Genomic DNA, 23,798 nt, shown 5'->3' with positions numbered 1-23,798 from the left:
CTCTGTTTCTGCCACTCTGTAACTCTGCCTTTCAAATAAATAAATAATTATTTAAAAAAACAGCTTCATCCCAGAAGAAGTTCCTGGCTACTGGCTTCAGACTGGCACAGCTCCAGCTGTTGCTACCAATTGGGGAGGGAACCATCGGATGGAAGATGTCTCTCTCTTTCTCTCTCTCTCTCTCTCCTCTCTCTGTGTAACTCTTTCAAATGAATAAATAAATCTTTAAAAAAGTAGCTCCAGTTATTGACAACACAGTAGACTTGCATTAATTTTAATTCCCTTCTCACTTTGCAAAGGGATCAGTGGCAGGTCAAAACAGTTGAGAGCCTTGCTAACAGGAGAAGAAATAGCTGAAGACAGAAAATGAAAAGCAGCCAAATACATCATCAAAGAAAGAGAAGTGGACCTCATCCAACACAAACCTTTAAAAGTGGATGCTCACAATTAACGAGTGAAACAGCTGCCCACTGAAATCTTATCTAGGGAGGGAAGATGTCCTAAGTTCTGCTTCTGTAAACTTCAGTCATAAATCTGTCCTAATAAATCTGTCCCCAGCATCTCTTTTACAACCATACTGGACCCACTGACCATTGGAAATGTGGTCCTAAGTCATGTAGGCTGCCATTTAAACCCACCAATGCTGTAACAGCTAAGAAACTTGAATTTGATGCTCAGTTCTCAGGAAATCATTCCAACTGAGCCTAGGGCCATTAATAGAAACTCCTTGGATCCTCCACTGTCTCTGTGCCTGTTTGAAAGAAGAGAGTTTTCCCACCCCAGGTTTCTGGAACAGCTTCAAATTCCACATTGGAAAAATCTGATAACTAATATGAGAGGGATCAACACACAAAGCAGCTATTCATGCTTCACACTGCTCCCCACCAGGAAGATGAGATGCAGGATGAGAGCAGTGGGGCAGATCCTAGTCAGATCCTTCTTCCCACCCCTCTGCTGCCCCAGGCTCCCTGCTGAAGGCCATCCTGCCCCACCCTGCAGAAACCAGCCCAGGAAACATCAAGAGGCCCAGCCCAACTGTATTCTAAGACCACCCACAGTGGGAACCCAGCTTATTTAACTGTGGAGAGCCAGAGTCTTTCCGCCTTCCTTCTCTGCGTGTGCAGGTTTCCAGAACGCTGCCCTCTCTCTCCTGTAACCACTAAATTAAGCACATTAGGGACAGTTTGGGTGAGGTTCTGCAGGAGAGAGTCCAGGCACTGGGAGCCTGAGAAGCAGAGGTGGGAGACAGAACAGCCCAGGTCCCAGCCCTGACCTCGGGGGAAACTGCCAGGATCTCTGGTGCCCTGGCACCCACCCTTCTCCCACACATGTCCCCACCCCATCCTGCACACCAAACCTGCAGCAGAAAGTCCCCGAGCAGGTAAGCTTTCTTCCAGAAACACGGGGAGCAAAGCAGGGAGTGTGGGGAACAGAGTCCCTGGTAACTGGGACCCACAGGTGGACAATGAAGAGGGAAGAAGCAGCAGGAGGCAGGCTCAGGTGAGCACTTGGAAACTGCCTGGGATTGCACGTGCAGAGCAGGTGATGCAGTAAATGAGAGAGAAGGAGCACCACAGCCCCCAGGGCTGACCCTGATCAGGGAATGAACTCCCTCTGGTCCAACTCAGACCCCCAGGGACTGGCAGTTTTACACACATGTGCACAGGCATTCAGGAAGCAGAATATGTTGGAGCTCCTGGGAACTCTGGGAAATGGAGTCCAGTCCGCAGCATCCATAGAGACACCAGCTGGCCCTCCCCAAAGGCTGCAGTCGGGGGTGGGTGCCCACAACCAGAGGGCATTTCCTTTTGTTCAGTCCCTCCTTCCTTTCCTTCCCAACCCAAAATATCAGGGATCAGTTGCTGTTCTTCCTTTCCTGAATCAAATCTGAAAGAGTGACACTCACTGCTGCTAACTGACCCCAAATCCTGGCTCCCTCATAACCTCTGTCTCTTCCAGAAAAATCTTATTTACTACTTTGGCCCTAGAAATCATAAATGACTATGATAGAATGTAACTTTTAACAGAAGTGAGGAAGGCATGGTTTAATATCCAGTTTTGAGAATACAATTTTCATTTGTATTTTATTGATGTTTATAGTTCTTTTAAGATTTGTTGATTTATTTGGAAGTCAGAGTTACAGAGAAGGAGAGTCAGAGAGAGAGAGAGAGAGAGAGAGAGAGAGAGGTGTTTTCCATCTGCTGGTTCACTCCCCAATTGGCAGCAGCACCACAGCGCTGACCCCTTATAGTTCTTTTCAAATCATTTTACACTTTCTTTTTATTCATCTAGTACAGAGACAGAAGAATGGACACAGAGCTAACATAGCTGAGTATTCAAGGAGACAGGTTAAGGGGTTAAATGCCTCATATCATATCATTTATACCTTAGATTAATTCTGGGGACAGTATTATCTGGAATTTACAAAGTAGAAACTGAATGGAAAGAGCTTAGAAAAATACGGTGTTTTTTAATATCATTAAAAAGTCTAAGATAAAGGCTAATCAAGGGGCCAGCACTGTGAAATAGCAGGTAAAGCTACTGCCAGCATGGACATTCCATATGGGTGGAGGTTGAGCCCGGCTAGTCTGCTTTCAATCCAACTCTCTGCTATGGCCAGGGAAAGTGGTGGAAGATGGCCGAAGTCCTTGGGCAGCTGCACCTGTGTGGGAGACCCAGAAGAAGCTCCTGGCTGCTGGCATTGCAGCAGTACAGCTCCAGCCATTGTGACCAACTGCTGAGTGATCCAAAAGATGGAAGATGTCTCTCTCTCTCTCTCTCGCCTTCTACTCTGTGTAACTCTGACTTTCAAATAAATAAATAAATCTTTTTTAGAGAGCCAATCAACATATAACACTAGCATAAAAATCTTTCTTTTGTCTTGGGTCTCAGTTTTTATAATCTGATTTCTCAAATGGAAAAATGTGAGAGAGATGAAGTGTACCTACAAAAATAATTTACTATAGTTATTTACTGTAATAATTTACTGTAATGATGTACTGTAATTTACTGTAATAATTTACTGTAAAGAACCACATAGGATTATAACTTGTCTAGAAAACAAAGGAGATTCAAAGTTGCTATTATTTAATGGTTATTTTTTCTTATTTTTAATATCAAGATAGTATATAAATATTATGCACTCCTGGGTATTTCTGTGTTGTTTGATATGTTTTATTTTTAAGCAGAAATTCAAAGAGATAACTGGGTAACATGGAGTTCTGTGTTTCTGATTACTTCTCTCAATTAGAGATCATGGGATTAGAGTTGGTGCTAGATTAAGAATGCTTCAATCTTTATCCACTAGCTTCACACCAGCATTTACTATGTTAAACAATATTCTTTGGGTAGATTGCTCTTTCTTGCCAGACTGTAAACTTCATGGGGTCTAGAAACATATTTGCTTTGACACTAAAACTCAGCATCTTGACAGTCAGTCTTTTAGTTGAATAAATACATGATATACAAAATAAATATTTCTGCCCCTCAAGAACTGCCTAAGAGAGAAGAAAATAGAAATCAATTTGATGACTCTCAGTATTAGGTGAATATATAATTTGTCGTTCTGACATAAGCTTGGTCATAAAAAGGGAATATGAATAATTACACACAGTTGAAGTGTATGAACACCTAGGGCCAGCGGGTTAAATGTTCACCCTAGCAATGTAAGGCATTCCATGTCAATAGGAGAGGAAGGAGGAAGAGGGGAGGGGGTGTAGGTGGGAAGGTGGTTACGGAGGGAAGAATCACCATGCTCATTACTTAGCAGCAAAGAGGGAATCTGTGATCATTTGTTGCTTAAGAAAGGGTGATAGGCATTATTTAATTATAATGCAGGCATCAGTGTTTTCCTGTCTCTGAAATAGGAAGTCTATAACTCAGAATTCCTTGCTGTTTCATCAAAAACAATTCAAAACAAAAACCTAATTAAGCATAAGAGGAAGTTACGCATTAGAAGTCTATTCTAATCTCTAGGAGGTTCAGGGGTTTGGAAAATTCATCCAAAATCTTGCTGCCAAATGTCCCATACATTTTCCATGACCACTACCCATTAGCATAAGCTCTTTTAAAAAAAAGAAAGATTTATTTATTTGAAAGTCAGAGTTACACAGAGAGAAGAGAGGCAGAGAGAGAGAGAGAGAGAGAGAGAGAGAATCTTCCATCTGCTGGTTTACTCCCCAATTGGATGCAATGGCCAGAGCTGAGCTGATCCAAACCCAGGAGTTAGGAGCTTCTTCCAGGTCTCCCATGTGGGTTCAGGAGTCCAAGGATGTGGGCAATATTCTAATGCTGTCTCAGGCCATAGTAGAGCTGGATCAGAAATGGAGCAGCGGGACTTGAACCAGTGACCATATGGGATGCTGGCACTGCAGGCGGCAGACTTACCTGCTACACCACAGCACCAGCCCCCATAAGCCCTATCTTCTGCAGAACCAGCACCCCAGACACCAGCCACCACATGGCATCCCATGGCACACTCACCCCTGGCAATGTGCTGCAGCTCCTGCTCCTCTCCACTTTCACTGGAAGAATCTGCAACTCCTTTTTTTCATGCAAGTAATTCTGATTCAGATGATGACCCTGACACAATTGGCTGGCAAGTGCCATGGCATGTGTCCATGGCCTAGCTAAATGCAAAGCTGGAACATTTTAAACTTTTCACTGCCATGGTGAGACACGGACTCCATCTAATGAAGTAGGGGATTTTTCAGGGAGTCTAGAGAATCAAATATGACAAAATGACAAATCTTAACCAAAGAGTGCCGTGGTACAGATGAAGAGAACCCAAAATGTATTTTTCTATCTTTTCTTTTCTGAGTTAAGTGCCTAAAAACAAAGCCAATGAGGGTTAAACAGACCCATTCTGAAAATTCCTTAACATCTTCATTTTCATCCAAATTAATATATTGCTTGAAGAAAATAAATTTTACATAAATGAAAATGCAGTACCACAGACAAGTGTACAGAACATAGGCCCTCGGTTAGCTTCAAACCATCTGGGTCCATTAATGTGTTCTTCCAGAATCAAAGCTGCAGTACAATAGAACCACAGCCTCTGACATTCCTCCTCCACCCCAATGGATCTTGGGTTTTCCTCCCACCTCCCCTCTCCTGTGAATACATCAGTAGCAGAACAAATGGAATCCAAAGATAAGATGATGTTATTTAACATGGAATAAACACAGTGTTTTAGTCAGTATAATCCTCAATACTACACTAATAATTCCGAGTTCACTGATTATGAAAGTAAGTATAAGAAATCTCTTCCTAAGTAATCATAACATCGAGAGCTGAATGTAGACTTTCAAAGTGAAAGAGAGAATAGTGTAGAGATGTGTATCTCTATAATAGAGATTTACCGCTGTAATTTATAGACAGTACACCATGTTTGTATTTTTTTTTGTAGTCCTGCATATTTTATTACATGCAGCTTGTCACTTTGGAAATTTTATGATTAGACACTAATATGCAACAAATTTTGAATCCTTACAGATAATATAGAGCACCCTAGGCCCTCCCAAGGGCAGAAAACAGACCAAGAGCTCATAGACTGGCTGCAACTGCAAGAAGCAGATGAAGATATCATCAGAAAGATACATATTCCTGCAGTGTGGCTGCTGAGCAGTTCTGCCCTTATGGATCTCATCTCTGTTTCAGATCGTTAAAGAAAGTTACATGCTTTCTGACATTTCTAAAGATTTCACTAATGAGAATCTAAGATATCTTCACTACGCTAAGAGCCTCAGAACAGCCCAAAGACTTGGGCCATCTTCTACTGCTTTCCCAGGCCATAGCAGAGAGCTGGATCAGAAGAGTAGCAGCCGGGACTAGAACCGGAGCCCATATGGGATGCTGGCATTCAGGCCAGTGCTTTAACCTACTGTGCCACAGCACTGGCCACAACATAGTATTTCTAATAGAAGAGATGGTTAAGTCATTAACTCCTCTAAAATACAAGTTAAGTATTAGTTTTGAAACTCTGATTCATTCATGAGAAAAACAAAAGGTTAATTTTCTCTCTTTGCTTCTGGGTATGTAAATTTTCTTCTAAGAAATTAATCATGACTTTTACATCTCAGACCCTATTATGAGTAAGTAGAGAATATTGTGGGGTCATACGCTCATTCTATCAAAAGAACATTTCTCCAATTAAAGAAAACATTATGGGAATCCCATATGGGAACTGGTTTGAGTCCTTGCTCCTTGCTGCTCCACTTCTGATCCAGCTACTTGCTATGGCCTGGGAAAGCAGTAGAAAATGGCCCAAGTGCTTGGGCCCATGCACATGCATGGGAGGCCAGAGCTATGGCCCAGCAGATTAACACCCTGGCCTGAAGCACTGTCATCCCATAAGGGCACTGGTTCAAGACCGGGCTGCTCAACTTCTGATCAAGCTTTTAGCTTATGGCCTGGGAAAGCAGTAGGAGAAGGCCCAAGTCCTTGGGCCCAAGCCTAAGTGGGAGACATGGAAGAAGTTCCTCGTTCCTGGCTTCAGATCAGTACAGCTCCAGCCATTACAACCAGTTGGGGAGTAAACCATCAGATGGAAGACTTCCCTCCCTCTCTCTCTCTTTCTCTCTCTCTCTCTCTCTCTCTCTCTGTGTGTGTAACTCTTTCAAATAAATAAACAAATCTTTAAAAAAAAAAGCCAGGAGTCAGGGAAATTTCATCCAGGTCCCTTGCTTGGGTGCAGGACCCAAGGATTTACCATATTCTGCTGCTTTCCCAGGTATGTTAGCAGGGAGCTGGATCAGAAGTAGAACATGCAATTGGTGCCCATAGAGGATGCTAGTGCTGCAGCTGTTGGTATAACCCATTTTGCCACAGTGCTGGCCCCATAACAATTTTTAATTCCTAGTAATTAACAGGGAAGAAAGAAGTATGGCAGGATACCTTTTTTTTAGAAAAATTATTTTATTTATTTGAAAAAGTTATATAGATAGGGAGAGAGAGAGAGAGAGAGAGAGAGAGAGAGAATCTTCTGTCTGCTGGTTCACTGCCCAAATGGCTACAATGGACAGAGCTGAGCTGAACTGAAGCCAGGAGCAAGGAGTTTCTTCTGGGTCTCCCACATGTGCAAAAGGTCTCAAGGACTTGGGCCATCCTCTACTGCTTTCCCAGGTGCATTAGCAGAAGGCTGGACTGGAGGTGGAGCAGCCGGAACTCTACCAGCACTCATATGGGATGCCTGTATTTCAGGCCAGGGCTTTAACCTGATGTGCCACAGTGCTGGCTCCAACAGGTGACCTTTTACTCTCAATAATCTCCTCTTGGTATTGGCAGCAGTTTGTAATTTTTTGTTTATTTGCCTTCTTCTTAATCTATATTTTTAAAAAATTACAAAATGTTCCAGCACCCTGAGAACCTCCATCACAAGGGCATACCATCAGATGTTTGTCCAGAAAAGGGTGGTGTAGATGCAAGGTGGAAAATGCAAGGTGAGTTGATTCATCTTTCTCAGGCTGTGGTTTCCATGGGCAACTTTTACAACCAACTGCCTTATTTGTTCCTCTTCCACAGAGTGGAACACATGTTAAGTCATCCTATTTAGCCAAAAGCCAGTGGCAGCACTTCAATATGTCATCAATCCAGGGACAGCATTGTGGTACAAAGAGGTAAGTTGCCAACTGCAACAGCAGCATGCCTTATGGCACTGCTTTGAGACTCACCACCTTCACTTCTCCTTCAGCTCTTTGCTTGGGAAAGCAACAAAGATTGCCCAAGAGTTTGGGTTCCTGCACCCCCATGGGGGACTGGGACAGAGTTCCAGGGTCCTGGCTTCAGCCTGGCTCAGCCCCAGCTATTGTGGCCATCTGGAAGTGAGCCAGCAGATGGAAGATAGAGATCTCTCTCTCTATTACTTTTACCTAAGCATACATTACATACATAAATGAAGATGCATCAATATAGCAACTTGTTGAGGAAAAGTCTTCTGATTATTGCAGGTTTTGTTTCAATGCAGAAAAATCTTCAGACACAAAAATTATAAACTGATTTATATTTATATTTCTCAACCACATACTTTTCAGAAAAAATTGTCTGCCACTCAGCATCAGGTATCAGTCTGAAAGCATTCATTAAAAAATCAAGTAATTTTACTAAGCACAAAAACCTCTAGTATAGACTGCATATAAACCAGTGGCTTCCATGGGTATACACAGATTGATTTTTGTTAATTTACGGGGATCACTGCACTTCCCTGGCATGGAGCTGTCTGAAGAGTTTAAACACTGATGGGTGTGGCATTATTTCTGATATTTGCTTATTATCCAGAGTGCATTTATTAAATATCTATCTTGAACTCCACACTCTATAAATCTATTTCAAATATGTAGATATTTAATGGTACTTACACATTTACAAACTGAGCTAATCCTCCTAACTTCTCTCTGGAATAGCTATGCCTTTGACATTGCCTTTTTTCACACATATGGAAATGCATAATATGCTTCTGTATGGTACTTCAGAATTTATAAAAGGCTTTTCAGGTAAGATTTACATAACATCATGTGAAAGTGGCCAAAGGACACAGTCTTCTCATTATAGAGGGGAGAGGTATGAAGTCACTCTCTGAACAGTTACTCAGATTCTATCAGTCAGGTTCAGAATCTTATTAGGTATCAGATACACATCTAGATTTTTTTCCCTACTGTCTCTTTGTCAGAATTCCCAGCCTATGAGTGAACTTCATCTGAATGAATGCTAATATTCAAGGTTCTAAGTGAAAAAATTACTGAGGTTTGTATTGGTGAGGAAAGCATGTGTCTAAATGTTACTTGTATTTAATAATAAGTATTGAATCATATGAAACTGAATATAAGATTATGCAAATTTTTAAGATGAAGAGCATATATTTAAAACCACATTCTTACATTTTGCAAACGTGTTGAAACAGCTTACTGGAGCATGTGTTTGGCATAGTGGTAAAGCCTTCCACATCCCAGTCAGAATGCTCAGGGCTCAAGCCCTAGCCCTGCTTCTGCTTCTGGCTTCCTGCTAACAGAACCCTGGGAGGCAGCAGCTGATGGCTCAAGTACTTGAGTCCCTGCCACCTGTGTGGGAGACCCACACTGAGTTCCTCGCTTCAGCCTGAACCAGCTCTGGTTGGTGCAGACATTTGAGGAATGAGCAGGAAATGGAAGGGCTCTCTCTGCCTTTCAAATAAACAAAAATAACTATACAGACCTTTTCTTAAGGTGTCTTGTTCACATCTAAATGATTTCCCTTTTCACAGTAAAATGCCTAACTGTCCTCTTTAGTAACAATGCATGTTTTGCTCTCCATGTCCACTCCTGAGCTCCAAGTACTGGCAGCTCACCCTAGCATGCTGACTGGTTCCAATGTTCAAGTACTCATCTCCCATTCTCTTTTGGTGGGTCTACCGGAAAGAAAGGAGAGTATCTACAGTAATTAATATCTTACTGTGGCTCTTGCTGTCCACCTGCAGGCCTGAAGGATGACCACCTGAATACACACTGTGATGTTCTGGACGTAGTTTTCAAACTTCAGTCACTTTGCAGCTGAGGGACTCTGTCCTCGTCAATCACTTGAAAGCCTGCAGGAGTAGGGAGAAGCTGTGTTTGAAGAATTCACAAATACAGTGCATTGAAGCCAACCACTACCACCCCCACCACACCCCTACTTCAGGGTTCTGGCAAATCCCAAACCAGGAGTTTGGGACCAGCAGTGGTTCAGGAGGTGACCTCAACTCCTTACTCTGAACAGCTCCAAAGAGCCTGGTGCACCCAGCGGGAGCTCAGCACCTCGAACTCCCACCCTCCTGCCCTTGCCACCAGGATGCCCGGCTCCCAGAGCCTCCAGGAGGCCTGCAGCAGACCCGCAGGTCCAGGTGCGCTGGGATGTGCGTCCAGAACTAACCCAAAATACAGGCCCAGCTTAAGTGTCACCTCCCCACAAAGTCACTGTCACCTACTCCCTCCCGGAAGGCTGCAGGCCAGCACCCGGCACCGGGTGTCATGGCATTTGGGGTTCACCCGCTCTCCCTCAAAGGAAGATGCCCCCGTGGGAACCCCGCTCCACCTGCGGCAGGGCTGGGGGTGGAAGGGCCGAGCCAGCCTCCACCCTAGGACTGCAGCCTGGGAAAGTCCAGGGCCCCAGTGCCCTTGCCAGGCATAGGGTCTCTCTAAGTGTACTCTGAGCCAGGGCCTCAGCCATCAGCAGCTCTCTTGCTTCCAGAATCTGCTGCAGGGCAGTTCAGGCTCAGTCCAGCAGGGGGCCTCAGGACAATCGTTGCTGCCCTGAGGCAGGACCAGTGCTGCAAGACCCGCCCCATGCTAGGCTGGCTATAGAGGCGGTGGACATTGGTGGGCAGCTGGTAGTTGCAGTGTGTGCGCATGACATGGGTGGTGTTAGGTTCTTGGCTGTCCCGTTTCGTGCCTTGGGGCTAAAATGCCGGTGGTGGCCCCTGAGTCAGGAGGGGCAGGAGAAGAAGAGACAGACCTGGTGAGTGTGACTGCCCACCTCTCCTGCCAGCCCTGCTGGCTGAGGCTTGCAGCACGTGCTGCACTTGGGGAAGCAATGAAGGCCAAGTCTCAGCAGGAAAACCAAGTGCGCAGTGCTGATTTACTCACTGACACAGCATCTGTGTGGTCTGCATGGACAGACAGGGGGAAGGGTTTGGTAGAAGGGTGCTGGAGGTGCACTGGGCCTTTGTGCTGCTGCCTGCTGTAGGCATCCAGGGCAGCAGAGTCCTGCGGGGTCCCTAGAGATCCTGGCCATGCTGTGCCTTCCATCATCCACCCTCCTGCACTGATGCTGGGGGAAGTGCTTCTGTGGTTGATATCTCATTGGAATCCATGGTCATTTTCTCATGATGGGCTGATCTCACACAGTGACAATCATGGGACAAATCACTGTTCTGTGGCATCTGCCTCCCAGGAGCATTGCAGGTGGACAGGGGGAAACGGGTGACTGGTGGCACCTCCTGTGCATGGTCTCTGTCCCATCCTGGACCGAAGGTGGAAAGGGAAGGAGAGGAGCTGGCTCAAAGCAGTCCCGCTGCGGGTTCCATTAGGTGCAAAATGTCTCCCGATTGCGGTTAACCTTGCAGAGAAACTGTCTCCTTTTGTGGGCAAGTGACAGCATCTGCTTTATTAGCTGTGCAGTGTATTGATAATTAAAATTTGGGCATCCCTATCTATAGTCCTCACAGCATAGTTACATTCTGAGGAAGTGATGAAACTGCTCAGTACTTCGGGGCTGAGTGTAATATTAGGTGGGCAAGCCTGTTGTTGGCTTTTGGTTTATAGCTATTGGGCGACTTTATTTGGTAAAAATGCATTCAGGCTCAGTAGTGTATTCAAGGATGACCACTTAGTGAATTGTCTTTTTTTTTTTTTTTTTTTGTAAGAATAAGAGTATTGAAGACTGGGTTGAGCTACCTATGGCAAAACTCCACCATTCCTGGGAAGGCCACAATTGGCAAGAAAAGCAGGTAGCAAGCTTTCACCAAGTAAGTTGAGATTCCTGTGTTTGCAATCTGAAGAGCTCACTGCTGAGCTGGGAGGGGAACTGCTCTGAGCACAACTCATTAGAGAACTGTTCTTGCAGACCTTCCCCGAAGGAAGCACTGTTGTGGTCAGAAGCATTCCAGGAGCTGCTGGCCAGCAATTGTGAATTAGGCTTGAATTGAATCCACTGCAAGTATCACAAGAGTGCAGAAAGGCTGTGTCCTCAAATCAGCAGCTCACCAAGGAGAATTTGACTTAACCTAGAAGGTCTGTTTATCTCCGCTTATTTTGCAGCATATTCACACCAGGTGGGGAAGATAAATCACCCTTCAGCTCTGCAATGGCAGTGCTCTTGGTTGAGGCTGAGGATGCTTTTCATTGCATGCAGTGTTTGCAAGAGACTTAGTTCCCTGAGGATTTATGCCTCTCCTGTAAATACATTTTTGGCATTAAAACAAACTGAAGTATTTCTGTTTTAGTAGTATGGAACCAACTTAAGTATATTGCCTACTGGCATCTTTGTCTTTAAAGAGCTAAATCCACAGGATTACAGGATTGAGTAAAAACAAGAGAATAGCTAATCCTAGTACTAGAAAAGCACAAGGGAATGTTTGATCATTAGCTTCCTTATATTCCTCATGTTTCTTTTTATTTTTCTGCCTGCTCTTCCCTACATACAGATGGTCTGGCTGTATTGGAAGCTTTTTTAAAAACTGAATTCTGTGAAGAAAATATAGGCTACTGGCTAGCTTGTGAAAACTTCCAAAAAAATCCACCCACCCCAGAAGCTATCCTTATATGCAAGAAAAATATATACACTCTGCTTAGAAAAAGGCCCAAAAGAGGTTAGACACAATTCCTCATTTCAGCATAAAGTGTACACTCTTGACATCAAGAAGCAACAAAAGAAGTAAAGACATAAGACTAAAGCAAGGGCCAGGGAATCTGAAAAGCTTCCTCTCCTGATGCCCTGACTTTCAAATAAGTCTCCCCAGACCTGGCAGGTGGAGCTCATCACACATTACAGCTTCTGATTTCCACTTTCAAAGAGCAGAGCCCCCTTTTCTAACAAAGGATAATGAGTGATCTTTGTTTCAGATGAACATGCTTTCAAACCAAAACTCTTATTATCCAAAATATAAGAGAAGCTATGACTCCCAGCTTTACAACTGCCTCGAAAAGGGTGTATTGCTTGATGGAGAATAACTTTCTGAAGTTGTATTTATTGGCAAGGCAGAGTTACAGAGAGAAAAAGAGAGGGAAAGACAGCGGTCCATCTGCTGGCTCACTCCCTAAATGGCCACAATGGCCAGGGCTGGGCCAGGCTGAAGCCAGCAGCTTCCTCCAGGTCTCCCATGTGGGGGCAGAGGACCAAGCGCTTGGGCCATTCTCTGCTGCTTTACCCAGCAAGGAGTTGTGGAAGAAGTAGAGCAGCTGGGAGTCAAACCGGCATCCATGTGGGTTGTTAGTGCTGCAGGCAGCAGTGTAACTTGCTATGCCACAACACCAGCCCCCAGAAAGAACTCTTATCCCTGGTCTTTCTTTTGAGTCAGAATGCTCCCAGGACTTGTGTTGAAAACCACAGATCACCACAGAACCCCATGAGAAGAAAAAGGAGTCCCAGAGTAGAGGACATGTTCTGTTTCCTAAGGCAGAAGTTTTTGACTGCCAGAGACGAACATTCAATTCAGCCTGGGTGTTTGGGAAATATACCTCGCAACTGGGGATTCCAGTTCAGGTAGTAAATCAGGAAGCTGGTGACTGTCCAGGAGATGCCTGTATCAGAACAGCTTCCACCACCGTGAAGACACAGGCAGGAAATACGTGGTCTGAGTGGGGTGGGTCTCACTGGAAAAGCAGGACTCTGAGATGGAAGATAATGCAATGGAATGCTGTTGTTCCAGACTCACTTAAAATCAATACGTCTGGGATTCTGTAGCCTTAGCTACCTAGCTCTACATCTTTCCTTAAATCCATCCATATTACCACATGGTTTTAATTCTAGGTTTTAAATCCAAACTAATGTAACATGTTTATTATGTAGAATCATCCATTCTATTGTTGTGTATTGCTGAAGCTGAAGTGATGTTTGAATTGTTAAATGGTATATAAAATAGTGAGTGCTCATGTGTAGAAAACCACAGTGGCTGTTCCAAGTGCCAAACACTCTTGAAGGCAGTTAAGCTTTGAAGTGGTCTTTGAATATTTGAATACATTTATTTTGATAACTAATGTCATTGAATACTCAGAGTCCAGGTGTGAGTTGATTTGATTTTTGTAACTGGAAATATGACCAACATAAGATCTTTGTAGTAGAGAAGAAGCATGCATTACTGAATCTGTGCAGGGAGAACTGACAGCCCCCAGAGCTGAGATGAGGGTGGCAAGGAAGATGCTCTTTTCTAAACCTAAGTCACAGCACATCTTTAGAACGACCCAGGGTTAAAATTACTAACAGAATCTTTAATTAAACATTAAGGTATTTGATGAGAATAGAACATTGACCTAAATCCCTTCTTGAGGATTAAGAACCAGCTAAATAGGAGGCTGCGGTGGTGACCTCGAAGGGGTTGGAGCCTGGGGTCAGGGGTCGTGGGTCCCAATGGCTGGTCCAGAATCATCACGGGCTACCTGGGTCGTGGGCCAGCACCATGGCTCGGGGCTCCAGAGGTCGGGGGAAGCCTGCTGGGCCCCTTCTTGCTTCCTTCTTTGGGCAGAAGTCAGGCATCACAAAGTGACCTAAAGTGACCAGTTTGGTGCCGAAATCCCTGAGGCACCACTGGAGCCCGGGGCCAGGCCTGCAGGCAGGGCAGAAGCAGAGGGGAGACACCGGGACCTGGGGGCCAAGGCTTCAGGTGTTTCTGTTGGCCCCCAGGCACCCACGGGGCCTCAGCCTCTCTCACAACAGAAATGTGCATGCACCTCAGACCATTTTTACCCTTAATTCCACTTTAAAGAAAGGTTCATCGAGGACGGACTCATGGCATGGGGGTGCAACCACAGCCTGCATGGCCCACATCATGGGCACCAGTTCCATTCCCTGACGCCATACTTCCTCTCCAACTCCAGCCAACGAGTGCAGTGGTGATGGACAGGTGCTTGGACCCCACACCACATGGAGATGGGAGGGGGCTCATGGGCCTTCAGCCTCACCCAAACATTGGGGAATCAAACCAGCAGATCGAAGACCCCTGTCTCTATGCCTTTCAAATAAATCTCTTAAAATAAATAAAAAAGAAATGCAAATAAAAAGAACCAGCTAAATAGACATGAACTGTATGGAGACAAACACCAATATTACATTACTCAACTCTCCACTGCTCCAATGAACAAAGAAGACAAATAAGAGGGATATAGGCCTCCCCTTTTTTGTTATCCTTCCCTTGGTTCCAACTAGCATGGGCTTGCAGAAAATGCGCAAGGAATCCATTCTCTTCTATGGTCAATACATGATCTCAGAATTTCCCTTATTCATTTGCCTAACAGATTTTGATTATGTCACTCTAGGTAAAGGGAAGGCAAGAAAACTGCCCTTTTCCCCCATTTTTAAAATCTATTATTTATTTGAAAGGCAGAGTTATAGAGAAGGGGTAGAGACAGATCTTCCATCTGCTGGTTCACTTCCCAAATTGGCCTCAGCTGAGCCAATCTAAAGCCAGGTGCTTCTGCCAGGCCTCCCACATGAATGCAGTGGTTCAAGCACTTGGGCCACCTTCTGATGCTTTCCCAGGCACATTAGCAGGGAGCTAGATTGGAAGTGGAGCAGCTGGGACTTGAATCAGCACCCATATGGGATGCTGGCACAGCAGGCCATGGCTTTACCCACTGTGTTGGTACCGTGTGTTTGTGTGTGTGTATGTGTGTGTGTGTATGTATGCATGTATTTTTATTTCAAAGACTCATTTATTTATTTGAAAGGCAAGGTTAGAGAGGGAGAGACATAAGAAGAGAGATCTTTCAACCTCTGGTTCACTCCCCAAATGTCCACAACAGCAGAGGCTGGGCCAAGCCAAAGCCTGGAGGCTGAAAAGCAGATAATCTTTAGTTATTAATTTAAAATGAATAGGCTGTAGCTGGTACTGTGGCATATAAGGTAAAGCCACCACCTGCAGTGCTGGCATTCCCTATGGGCACTGGTTCATGTCCCAGCTGCTCTGCTTCTAATCTAGCTCCCTGCTAATGTGCCTGGGAAAGCAGCAGGAGATGGCCCAAATACTTGGGTGCCTGAATCCATGTGAGAGAGCTGGAAGAATCACCAGGCTTTGGATTAGCCCAGCTCCAGCTGCTTGCAGCCACATGGGGATTAAAACAGCAGACAGATCATCTCTATTTATGTGTCACTCTTTATAATGCTGTCTTTCAAATAAATAAATAAATAAACCTTTAAAAAAGGTTTATTAATGTATGCTATAATCCAATCCAGGAACAGTAAGAGAAGCATTAAATATTGCTACCTATATTTTTATTTTTTAATTTTTTTAAACTTTTATTTAGTGAATATAATTTTCCAAAGTACAGTGTATGGATTACAAAGGCTTCCCCCCATAACTCCCCTCCCACCAGCACCCCGCCCATCTCCCACTCCCTCTCCCATTCCATTTACATCAAGATTCTTTTTCAATCATCTTTATACAAAGAAGATCGATTTAGTTTATATTAAGTTTTCATCAGTTTGCAGCACACAGAACATAAAGTGTAAAATACTGTTTGAGTACTAGTTATAGCATTACTTCACATTGGACAACACATTAAGGACAGAGATCCCACATAAGGAGTAAGCACACAGTGATTCCTGTTGTTGACTTAACAATCTGACACTCTTGTTTATGGCATCAGAAATCTCCCTGGGCTCTAGTCATGAGTTGCCAAGGCTATGGAAGCCTCTTGAGTTCACTGACTTTGATCTTATTTAGACAAGGTCATAGTCAAAGTGGAAGTTCTCTCCTCCCTTCAGAGAAAGGTACCTCCTTCTTTGATGGCCCGTTCTTTCTACTGGGATCTCACTCACAGAGATCTTTTATTTAGGTCCTTTTCTTTTCTTTTTTTCTTTTTTTGCCAGAGTTTCTTTCCATACCTAAAATACTCTCATAGGCTCTTCAGCTAGATCTGAGTGCCTTAAGGGCTGATTCTGAGGCCAGAGTGCTGTTTAGGACATCTGCCATTCTACAAGACTGCTGTGTATCGCACTTCCCATGCTACCTATATTTTATATAGTCTGAGTATTGTATAAACTAAAATATACAACACTAGGAGTATGCTATCAGTAATTACACTGCCAATCTCAGTGATTATAAATAAGAATTTTAGCAACTATACTGATTCTGAACAGTGATTCAATGATTCTGTTTTTAAATTTAAAAATGCCCATGAACTTGAATGTTTCTGTGTAGCTCCTCATAGAACTACAAGCTTTAGAATTTCTATGCTGTTTAGCATTTCATCTTCAGTGCGAACTTGATTATTACACTGCCAGTTTATAAAACACTTCACAGTCATGTGAGCCTAACCATAAGATAGGACTGTGTAGAATAAATCCTTTAACTATAAAGACAATCTTATCTCACAAGGGAGGAAGATCCAGAGGGGTCAAATGACTTGCTAATGTCACTTAGCTCTGTCAGCACAGAAACAAGGAAAGCTCTCAGCTTCCTGCCACCTCCCCTTACACCACCTGCCTCAACTAGATGAACCTGTAATTTTAAGGACACTCAGGCACCATGAGTTTAAATGAATTTTTCAAGGTTACATGACAAGTACCAAAGCCAGAAGCAAAAATTATTGCTTCCATCTTTCTCTTCCTTGTCCACAATGGAAGTCCGATGTACAGTTATGCATTATTCTAATATCACAACCAAGAAGCATTATTTTTCCCCAATTTAACAATGAAACTTTTTTTCCATTGAGGAAGTTATTTTAATGGATGATACAAACATACTTTTTTGTTTTTTAATTGGAGATGCAAAGAAATGAACAAGTAGACAGAGAAGTAGTATTCACCCTCTAGTTCACTGCTGAAATGTCCCCAGTGGCCAGGGCTGTCCCAGGAGTAGGGAACCCAATCATCTGAGCCATTTCTTGCTAGCTCCCAGGGTCTACATTATCAGGAATTTGGAGGCAGGTACTGGAACCAGGAATCAAACCAAGAAACTCCAATATGAGACATAGGCATTTGAACCACAAGGCTACACCCTGGCTTCCAGACTTGTTTTTTCACCAGTCCTCTGAAAAGGAAAGTTAATTACAACCTGAAATCCAAGACTCTGGAGTCCTCAGGTGTGTGCTTCTATGCAAGTTGATGCATTAGAGTTACATATGTTGCCCAAGAGTCTGCAGTTTAGAGAGAACAGAAGAGTGAAACATGTGTCAGAGGATGTCAGCATTGGAGAGGTGGCTGTGCTCTAGTCAGAGGCTGAGGAGGACAAGTCCACAGGGAGCAGCAGCTTGATTTAGTCACAAGGAAACCGGCTGTTTCTGGATTCATCCACCCCTCCCAGCTGACTGGCTGTGGAATTCTGATTGAATTCACCTGAAAATCCCACTCCCACTCGATTTGGAGGGAATTAATATCTGTCCCCTAAGTAAAAGGGTTCCATTTCTTTTTCCAAACCACAAAAAATCATGTTGGTTGCGTTGCCTGTAAATTTCTAAGCATGAAACACCATTTTTTTTTTTTAATTTCATAATAGCTACTCTGTCTGAACTCTTGTTTGTATTGCATCAGAATACAAAATCTTGGGAGGAAGAAGGCAAAACCAACTCAGACCCAGAAAACATTTAGAAAATTGCTGCTTAAGTACCAAAATTAGCAGAGGCACACAAAACAGTGACAGAAAGCCAGAATTGGAGCAAGCCAACAGCTATGCCCTGATTCAAAAAGACGGTTCCTGCTGTACCCTGAACTCCTTATTCCAGCCTCCAAACCAAAGCTAACATCAGAAAATTCATTACAAACCATGATAAATAAGAAAACTGTGAAAAAAGCCAAAGAAATGCAAGAGTCCTTAGTGATATTGGGCTTGATTTAGTCACAAGGAAACCGGCTGTTTCTGGATACATCCACCCCTCCCAGCTGACTTGCTGTGGAATTCTGATTGAATTAACCTGAAAATCACAGTCAAACTCGATTTGGAGGAAATTAATATCTGTCCCCACAGCAAATTGGTTCCATTTCATTTTCCAAAACACAAAAATTCATCTTAGTTATCCTGCCTGTAGATTTCTAAGCCTGAAAAGCCAATTTATTATGTTTTTTATTTCATAATGGATCCTCTGTCTAACTTCTTGTTTGTACTGCATCAGAATACAAAATTTGGGATGGAAGAAGGCAAAAGAAACTCAGACCAAGAAAACATTTAGAAAATTGCTGCTCAAAACCAAAAATTGGCTGAGGCACCCAAAACAATGACAGCAAGCCAGAATTGGAGCAAGCCAACATCTGTGCCCTGATTGAAAAAGACCATTCCTCCCGTGCCCTGGACTCCATATTCCAGTCTGAAAACTAAAGCTCACATCAGAAAATTCATTACAAATCATGATAAATAAGACAAATGTGAAAAAAGCCAAAGAAATGCAAGAGTCCTTTGTGATATTAGGCTTGATTTAGTCCCATGTAAACTGGCTGTTTCTGGATTCATCCACCCCTCCCAGCTGAATGGCTGTGGAATTCTGATTGAATTCACCTGAAAATCGCACTCACACCTGATTTGGTGGGAATTAATATCTGGTGCTGGTTCTGCGGGCTGGGGCTTTAACCCACTGTGCGATAGCACTGGCCCCTGTAAGTGGTTTTCTTAATTATTCCCAGCTTTCTGTCTGTTTTGTTTTTAGATTTATAATAATTTCTTAATGAAAATGGATGTAGGAAGGTAAATTTTATTCTCAGGGAATATATAGAAACAAGATGTATGATGAATTTGTCATGACTATCAATCATTGCATTTATCCAAGAAAAGGCAATGTCATCTCTCATTTTCTGTTGCCATAGCAAAATATATATTTGTTATATGATTTCAATTGAAGTCAAGGATAATATTCTAAATTTTGGGGTCATAATGTCCAACACATTCTTTAGTGTTATACAGATGATGTAGTGGGCAGTGTTTTAGTTCCACCCTGGAAATAAACACTTAGCATTCTGCAAGAGAATTACTTACCTAGGGCTAAACCACAAATCAGTGACATTTATTATTTTTTTTGACAGGCAGAGTGGACAGTGAGAGAGAGAGAGACAGAGAGAAAGGTCTTCCTTTGCCGTTGGTTCACCCTCCAATGGCCACCATGGCCGGTGCACAGCAGCCGGCCCACTGTGCTTATCTGATGGCAGGAACCAGGTACTTATCCTGGTCTCCCATGGGATGCAGGGCCCAAGGACTTGGGCCATCCTCCACTGCACTCCCTGGTCACAGCAGAGAGCTGGCCTGGAAGAGGGGCAACTGGGACAGAATCTGGCACCCCGACTGGGACTAGAATGAAGTGTGCCAGCGCCACAAGGTGGAGGATTAGCCTAGTGAGCCGCGGCGCTGGCTGCATTTATTTTTTTTAATTGTTAGAGTAATGCAGTCCTTAATAGTTTGAGGAGATGAACTTGATTCCCAGCTAGAGTAAGAACACTGTGGGGAAAATAATCTACTGCATGTTCTTTCACGTTTTAAGATTGTATTTAACAATTTATTTATTTATTTAAAAGAGTTACACAGAGAGAGGAGAGGCAGAGAGAAAGAGACAGAGGAGAGATCTTTCATTCAACATTTCACTCTCCAATTGGCTGCACTGGCCGGGCTGCACCCATCTAAAGCCAGGAGCCAGGAGAATTTTCTGGGTATCCCACACGGCTTCAAAGGCCCAAATCCTTGGGCCTTCTTCTACTGCTTTCCCAGGTCATAGCAGAGAGCTGGATCAAAATTAGAGCAGCTGGGTCTTGAAACGGTGCCCATATGGGATGCTGGTGCTTTAGGCCAGGGCATTAACCCACTGTGCCACAGTGCCAGCCCCAAGGTTTATTTATTAACTTATTTGAAAGGCAGAGTAATAGAGATAGGGAGAGATGGGTAGTGAGAAAGAGATATCTTCCATCTGCTGGTTCATTCAACAAATGGCCACAATGGTTGGCCAGGCCAAAGCCAGGAGTCTGGAACTCTATCTGGGTCTCCCATATTTGTGGAATTGGCCCAAATACTCAGGCCATCTTTCACTGCTCTTTCAGCCACTTTAGCAGGGAACTCAATTGGAAGTGGAGCACCAAGGACTCAAATTGTCTGTCCACATGGGATGCCTGAATTGCAGGTGGAGATCTACCTGCTGTACCACAATGCTGGTGCCTACTGCAGGTTCTCAAAGCTCTCTGTATTTCCCTCAGTCACAAATGCAGATTATAGTACAGAATTTCTCAGGTTCTGTTCTTGGGTAAATAACTCCATAGCTTTTACTTTAATTTGTTATCATGTTATTTCAGTTCTTTAAATGTTTATGAGTAGAATAATTATAGAAAAAGCAAAAGCTACTTTCTATTCTTTCTTGAATCTCCTCCCTTACTTAAAATATTTATGAGCCTGATAGAGAAAGAAATTGATGGAGTGAGAGAAAGCTAGAAAGCTCCCATGCACTTCTTCACTGCCTAAATAAAAATATCAAGCAGAGGTGGGGCACAACTGAAGCCAAGAGTCAGGAATGGAATCTAGGCCTCCCTCTTGGTTGGCATCACCATTGCTTCCCCTGGTCTGCATTAGCTGGGAGCTGGAAACTGGAGCTGGCACTGAAATCCAACTTTGGAAATTTGATGCAGAGAGAGAGTATCTGAGCTGGCATCATAAACACTAAGTTAAATGCCTACTGTCTCTTTTAAAAATTTTTTTCTCTGCCATAATTGCATTGACTGTGTATAGTGTTTTTCTGGAAATTCTTCATTGTTCAATCCCTTCATAACTTCCCTGATGGTTTCTTGTCTTTTTTCCTGAATACTTCTACATTCTTCTGAACACTGCTCATTCCAGAGTGACTCTTGTCCCCCTTTCAGCCTACTGTGCAATTGCCCTTGACATAGTCTGGCCTTTGTGAACAGAAATTCCTGTTTCCCTCCAGCTTGGGCAATTTTCACAGCCTTTATACCATAGGTTTGATCCCCTGTGGAATGCTTCTGTGTGGCTGCCCAAATGCTCATAAATCTGAAATGAAATGGCATTCTTGCTTCTTCATCCATACCCATGTAGAAGATATACAACTGCCATTGTTTGTTAGGTGACAGAGTTGACATGTTGACCAGGAGTGTTCTGTCACAGGGGATGATAGCATTTGAAGACCTGGCTGTGTACTTTACCTGGGAGGAATGGCAGAACATGAACCAAGCTCAGAAAATCCTGTACAGGGATGTGATGCTGGAGACCTACAGCAGCCTGTTCTCCCTGGGTGAGTGACACTCATCACATGCCCAATGGTAACATTTTCTTGCTATTTGACAACTAAGTGAGCACTATTCATAAAGTTGAATGAGGGACAGGTATAGAATTTGAGTCCATGAAGAATCTGAATATCTATCACCTGGGAAGGATTTCACATTGGAACATTTGTTGCATAGCTCCTGGACCAAGCTGTACTCCTTTCATTAACCCAAGATAGTGATTTCACAAAGTCTATATTGTTTCCATTAGTAGGGCACTGCAGGACCAAACCTGACTTGATCTTCAAGTTGGAGCAAGGAGCAGAGCCATGGATGGGGGAAGAATGCCTACATCAGAGCCTTCCATATCAGTGTGTACATAACGGGCAGGGAGGCCAAAGCAGAAGCAGTGCAACAGATATTGACTGGTGTTCTTTCCACGAGTTTTTCCCAAGTCTTACTCCTGAAGACAGCTGGTCCTGTGATTCAGACACAGACATTCTACAGTATCTATGGAGATCAGTATCTCTGGTAAAGGCAAAGGAAATGAAGTTTTCTGTGAAAATCAACAAACCTCCAGAAACTCAAATTATCACAGAGGAGTGTTTATAGAAAGAAACAAGAGGAGGCAACCAGGGCTGATGTCTTCACAATGAGTTAGAAATCAATTTTCAATAATTGAGCAGACTCTGGGTTGCAGGAATAAATTATTTCAACTGGTGGGAATGTATAGCCAAGGTGGTATATTGGAACTTTCTGTAACTGTTGTAGTTATTAGAAGATTAGGATGTCAGGTTTCCTTAGAAATATGGGGAAACTATAATAGTGCAGATAAAACAGAGATTTTCATTAGAAAAATCCCACAAATGCTGTTTGCCTGGGAAGACAGAACACAAGACAACCACATATTCAAATCTTGTCCCATGAATGTGATCCTGCTTAGAGTATAGACACATTTCACTCTTTACCTTCAAGGAAATGATCTAGTAAAACTTCCCCATATTTATGGTTGAAATATCACAGAAGTACAAAACCCACAATTTTTCTAAAAATGAATTGAAAAAGGGGCTGGCACCGTGGCTCACATGGTTAATCCTCCCCCTGCAGCACCAGCATCCCATATGGGCCCCGGGTTCTAGTCCTGGTTGCTCCTCTTCCAGTCCAGCTCTCTGCTGTGGCCCGGGAGGGCAGTGGAGGATGGCCCAAATGCTTGGGCCCCTGCACCTACAATGGAGATAAGGAGGAAGCACCTGGCTCCTGGATTTGGATTGGCATAGATCCAAATGTATTTGCCATTTGAGGGGTGAGCCAATGGAAGGAAGATCTTTGTCTCTGTCTCTCACAGTCTAACTCTCACAAATAAAGAAATAAAAATACATTAAAAAATGAACTGAAGAAATGGACAGGGAAAAATTGGTTTCTAGATTACAGGTGAATATATTTATTAAATATTAGTCCATTCTGTGAAGTCTTATTCATTTTTGTGAAAGTAGAAAGTGAGAGAGAAACAGTGAGGAATAGATTTTCTATTAACTCTCTCCCCAAATACTATCAACAGTTATGACTAATCTGAAGCCAGAAGCCTGGAATTTCACCTACTCATCTCTATCACAGGGTCCCAAGCACATGAACCATTATCTGCTGCTTTCCAGTATCTATTATCTCAGAGCTGTATTGGAAGCAGAGTAGCCTCGGCTTAAACTGGCACTGTTTTGAGATACAGGCATCCCAAGCAGTGATTTAAGACATCTTACCACAAAAACCATTCAATCATACTTGGAAAAAATTCTGGTAGTAAACAGGATCATGGATGAACATTGGAAAATCTATGGATACAATTTAATATATTAATGTATAATGGAGAAAACCTGTATATTCATAAATATGTATCTTCTAATCATTTTTTGAAAATCTTATGATGGAATGAGGATATAAGCCTGAGCCATTCTCCCTCA

General features: G+C 43.3%; 1 long non-coding RNA gene across 1 annotated transcript in view; it reads right to left on the bottom strand.

Moving 5' to 3' along the window:
• Positions 1 to 9,424: 9,424 nt before the first annotated feature.
• Positions 9,425 to 23,798, bottom strand: part of LOC138848090 (uncharacterized) — a 47,999-nt gene continuing 33,625 nt past the window's right edge. The window contains exon 3 of the long non-coding RNA XR_011385936.1: positions 9,425 to 9,556. This is a non-coding gene — a long non-coding RNA (uncharacterized lncRNA). The remainder of the gene's footprint in view (positions 9,557 to 23,798) is intronic.

The sequence above is a fragment of the Oryctolagus cuniculus genome, unplaced genomic scaffold (assembly GCF_964237555.1).
Source record: "Oryctolagus cuniculus unplaced genomic scaffold, mOryCun1.1 SCAFFOLD_59, whole genome shotgun sequence".
In the NCBI taxonomy this organism is placed as follows: Eukaryota; Metazoa; Chordata; class Mammalia; order Lagomorpha; family Leporidae; genus Oryctolagus; species Oryctolagus cuniculus.
The sequence above is the reverse complement of the archived record's forward strand: the minus strand, read 5'-3'. Positions and strand labels throughout refer to the sequence as shown.